The sequence below is a fragment of the Papaver somniferum genome, chromosome 6 (genome assembly GCF_003573695.1).
Source record: "Papaver somniferum cultivar HN1 chromosome 6, ASM357369v1, whole genome shotgun sequence".
Classification (NCBI taxonomy): domain Eukaryota; kingdom Viridiplantae; phylum Streptophyta; class Magnoliopsida; order Ranunculales; family Papaveraceae; genus Papaver; species Papaver somniferum.
Genome location: NC_039363.1, coordinates 32,943,253 through 32,948,686, shown reverse-complemented (window position 1 = coordinate 32,948,686; position 5,434 = coordinate 32,943,253). Strand labels below are relative to the sequence as shown.

General features: G+C 36.8%; 1 long non-coding RNA gene across 1 annotated transcript; it reads right to left on the bottom strand.

Annotated features, from left to right (window-relative positions):
• Positions 1–1,443: 1,443 nt before the first annotated feature.
• LOC113285882 lies at positions 1,444–2,317 on the bottom strand. Its single transcript, XR_003328985.1, has 3 exons — positions 2,258–2,317; positions 1,852–1,954; positions 1,444–1,759 (listed from the first exon to the last, which is right to left on the bottom strand). It is a non-coding gene; the product is annotated as an uncharacterized LOC113285882 (long non-coding RNA).
• Positions 2,318–5,434: the final 3,117 nt, after the last annotated feature.

Below are 5,434 nucleotides of genomic sequence, written 5' to 3'. Positions count from 1 at the left end.
ATTTTTAAAACCCTAAATTAAGTCAGCGACGTTATACAACTGCCACAAATCGATCGTGTCCGTCCATATTCGCTAGCTTGGTCGAACAACTTAGATCGGATTCGAATTGGACAACAGCGTGACACTGTGATCACCGGCCACCCCTCTTCCATGAGGAGCGATGGGCCAAGCCACGACTTGCTCATATAACCTCCGAACGATCACCCAAAAGAGGCTGGTCGCGCTATTTGCATAATCCAACGGCAGTACGCAACTGCTGCAAATCATCTCGTCTATCCAACTTCGCTAGCCTAGTCTGATGGTTTACATTTATTTCAGGAGGCCAACAGGATAACGTTGTGATCATCGGCCACCCTCCTCCACAGGGAGCGATCAACCAAATGGTAGCTCACCCATAGGGTTCCCAAACGATCGCCCAAAGGTGGTCGGTCACGCTACTTTTTAAGACGTTCAATTCGCGACTAATTTGAACGAGCTCTAAAACAACGATGTTTCATGCACATCGATTATTTCCAGATGCTTGTTTAAAAGTGATGCTTTATATACATCGATTATAAGCGATACCTTACAAATATTGATTCTACAATCACTACAAAAAACCTGAGAAAAGGCCACTAAAATCTGGCAACTGCCCAAAAAAATTAGTTTCCAAAACCTTTCGGAACTAGTCAACGATAACTAGTAGTTCCTATATATTTTGGCAACAAGTTGATCACAACAATAGTTTTTATTAGTTTCTGAACTCTTTAGCAACAAACATATGCCAACATCATGATATACGCTAGTAGCCTAATGCTTCCGGAACTTGACAAAGGCAACTGGTAGTTCCTATATACTTCGGCAACTTGACAAAGGCAACTGGTAGTTCCTATATATTTCGGCAACGTGTGGACCGCAACTCCAGTTTTCGTTAGTATCCAAAAAAAATTAACAACAAATGTAGGCCAACTACAAAACACACGCTTGTAGCCTAATGCTTTTGAAACAAAGCAGACACAACTACTAGAACTGCTAGTTCTTAAATACTCCGGCAACAGTTTAATCGCAACTACTGTTTCCATTAGTTTCTAAACACAAAACCAAGTAGATTATGTGGCGACTTGAACTCCAGCATTGCGGGTTTAAGTCTAAGTCATCAACCATCCTCAATGTTCCGATTTGTAAGCTTTGTGCAGTCTTTTTAAAAATATTAGATCACTTTTTCACTGACCTTACTTATAAATTATGGAAGAAGTAGTGCAAATTGCTATCACAAATGTACAACTAAAATGAATACTTAAACTCAAATAGATAAGAAGATCAACTAGTGCTGTCAGTATCTTCCACCAGCTTTGCGAACCCCCATCGAGCGTGTCTAATTTCATGAACCTGATCAATAAGAGCATCATCTTCAACATGAAAGATCCACCTGATATACACTGGGTGTTGCTCTCTCTTGGTGAACATAATTAGAAGTGCTAGCAGCTAGCCGGCTCCCCATGAATAAGATATATGAATTTTAGTAGAAAAAGTCAAAATATTTTAAACATGATAGGGGGATGCAATGATAATCATCCTACAGAGTATATGGCTGCTTAATTGCTTTCAGAAGCAACCAGATGACACTTTTACTAAACCAAAACCATGATTGATTGGATAAAAGCTAAAGCGCAAGTCATGAAATTAAAACTTGTGAGCCAACTGCAGAGAAAACATTTCAAGTAGTTGCTTGAAAAAACTGCAGAAGGCACGAACGGAAGTTCACTCATTCGCAATGAACCTGAAAAGTAAACAGAAGAAGCAATGAGAAAAAGTGCATAGGAACACAAAAGAAAGTTTACCAAAGCTTAAATCGAAGTAATTGGGAGTTACCTATCAGGGTTTGTAAATAAAATTTGGGGATATCAATGAGCACTCAATCCTTTGCTGGCAACCAGGAGTAACTGGGTGATCCAAGTACACAAGGCATATGCTCCTATTTGTTTCGAACAAGAAAACAGGAAATACACGATAAGAGTTATGGAGTAGAATGAGAATGTATCCACAGAAAGGTACACCAAATAGATACAGTAATAGTTCAGAAGAACAAGCATATTTCTCGTGGAAACTAAAGTTCACCCCCATAAGAATGACAATTCAGAAATCACTGCAACAGAACAACTAAAGTTCATCTCAGGTGACAATTCACAAATTGAACATGCTTGGGACAGTTTAAGCATTATCCAGAAGCAATATACAGCAAATATACAGCAGTCTACTCCATTTCCACTTTTCTTACATGGTGGTTCGGAGACTAATTCTTCATTACAAAGAAGCCAGAAGAAAGAAGAAACAAAACTCTGTGCCCCCACCCCTGCCAGAAACGAATATATTGACTTAAAGCCACTGTTAAGTTGTTAACCCTGTTACAGCTAAACATAAGTGAAAAATTGGTTCATTTTTAATAACCAAGATATTGGTGCATTTCCTGACCACATTTTAGGTGTACTAACATTGAGGTTAACTTAACTAGTTGAGCAGGACTGGGACCAGACAAGCTGTTTCTAGAGAGATCAGCTTCAAAAAGATTCATAAGATCTCCAAAACTTTGAAGGAGTTTTACCCGGTTTTTTTCTAAGTGCAAACGTCCAAGACTTGTGAGCTCTCCCATACTTACAGGTAAATTTCCTACTAACATGTTTTCATGAATTAGTAATTCTTGGAGTGAAGTCTTACCAATTGATGATGTTAGTAATTCTTGGAGTAAATCTGTTATCTGACGTTCCTCGATATGTTCGGGAAATTAGCTTCTGAAATGAACCTGGAATGCTTCCGCCAAGCCAATTGTATTATGGAAGACTGTAACCTCCTGAATTTGCAATCAATGGGTTAAGCTCCTGAATTCCATCTTGAAGTTTTTTCTCCTGCAAAATGAAGTGGTGGAAATCAGTTATTACCTTTGGGGTCCAAGCTAAATGTATTGAAAAAAAAACAACACAGAACAGACTTCAGAAAACACCCTATTGTAGGCAAACACAAAGATCAACAGGTATAATAAACCTCATGAAGCAACGGCCAATTCATTCCATTGCTCCCAAAGCCAGGTAATTGGTGCTGGTTCTAGTGTTGACATGAGAGGGTCTGCAATTGGTGCTGCTGAAGGGGATGCAGATTCAAGAGGGTTAGCAATTAGTGCTGGTGAAGGTAAAATACCAAGAAAAAACACACCGATTCACAAAGAAAAGCCTTGAATCCAAACTAACATAACCCTAAGAAGCCAAGAGTAAATGGTCTTTACCATCCGTGTCGGCAAAACGTAAAATAGAGCAAATTGCTGATGCATTAGATCATTATCAAACCTATACGACCCAACCTAAATCACCCAATGAACACACTCTTTAATCATAAATAGTAAACCCACTACAAATTAAAATTGTGGAAAACTAATACCATTCCAAAAAAGGGTTTCATAAATGAGTAAAAAGAGACAAAGCCAAGAAATAGGAAGCGTAGCTAAGGCAAATTAATATTGAACTCTTATCTCATTTTTGAACTAGCTTGGAGAACAGAATTTTCTAGTTACACAGAGATTTCATAGTTCAAACCAGAGCACCCTCTTCTTCACCACTATAACTACTGTTGAGAATGCAATCCATAACATTGGCAAGTGAGACAATATCTCAAACAGGTAATACATATCAAAATGATGACTAAGATTAGCTCAAATGAAGGGGAAAAGAAAGACAAGAAGAAAATTACCTCAAACTGATGATTAATTTAAGCTGCTAAATGATACCCAAACATCTAAATCACCGACACGAACCAAAACCAATACCTAACTCCAACAAAATGAAAACCCAATTAGGAAATCAATATTTTTTCTTTAGATCAACACAAGACTCGAATAGATTTCTGAGAAACTAATGTGAATCATAAGAAACTTGAAAAACAAAGATGTAACTCAGTTTTACCTTTGAGTAAGGGAAGCCTCTATCACCACCTTTCTCAACAGTACTGCAAATTAAAAACTCGCTTGTATAACAGAAGCAAGCCCATTAATGCCAATCAGAAAAAGGTCTGTTGGAGAAAATGTTGCAAGATTATGACAAGAACAACTTTCAATCTCCATGAGTTCAGCTTGCTTCCTTAGCAATTTTCCTTGAATTTTTTTCAATCAATCAATTGTCAACATTAACTGCACAAAATCGAAATAACAAATTGATTAAACCCCCCAAATGAAATGAAACCGGTCAACAAACCCCAAAATCAAACGAGTCCCATACTTACAAAACCCTGGATTTGACAGGGAAAGATAATTGACTCAAAGATTAAAAAAAAATATTAAGATCTGAACAATATATAGCATCGACTGCAACTTTCTCGAAGAATACAGAGAGAAATCACAACAAACGTCAAACGTTAACAGCCACTTCGTTCCCTTTCTCGCACCATTCCAACATAAACTCGTGGTTTTAAAGTTTATTTTTAGCCTTGATTTTCCCTTGGTGAAAATGTTTGGTTAACTGATTTGGATTTGGTTTGGCCGGAAAAGGTCAATTTGGAATTTCTGAGAGAAAAAAAGAAGGATGTGGGGGATCTGAGTTTCAATTCTGGAAACAAGTTTTGCTTTTTGTTTTAGTTTCTTAGAGATAGGTGAGAGATCAATGTTTTTTTAGAATAATTGATACTGAGAAAGAAAGAGAAAGGGTGAGATAGGAGCAGTGAAAAAATTTCTAGTCGAGAATTCTAGAAAAATTCATTGAAATTTTAGATTTCACCCAAAAAAAGGCGCCAGCATTCCCGCCAAATCATTTGCCCAAGATGTTTTCCCGCCACATAAAAATTATGGTTGAAATTCTTTTGCCACCGTTAGATAAGATGGCAATCCTTATACCTTTTGTGTTTTAGTAGATAGCCGTAGGATTAGAAATTCTAATTTTCTATTGGTTGGATATATATCATGCGGATCGCGTATTTTTAGCTTTGGTATGGTGTCTTGTTTGTGACCTGAAATTTGCATTGCTAAATATTGCGATCTTAATTATACTGACTATCAATAGATAACAAGAAATGAGTAGATAATGAGGAGTGAGTTGAGTTTGAGGAAAAGGAGATAAACTGATAAAATCCTCATAATTTAAAAATATATTTATAGAAAAATATTCGATTTTAATGTCCGAATTTTATTCACTGTCGATTCATTCTCTCAAACTTCAAATTGTTCAATCTCAAAATTCATAAATTATTTTCATTATGAGTTTGGTATTGGAATTTGTGTAAACTAAACAAGACCAAAAAGTCGAGTAAAATTGGTGGACAAATGTGTAAAATCTAACGCAATTGATTCCAAGACAATCATTTGTATTTTCAATTCACATGAGTTTGGAGCGATTATTTCTTGGTTTAGGCTGAAGTCTTATAAATTGGCGTCTCGAACTCAAAATACTCGTGCAATACATTTGTTTAAAGGTTAAGA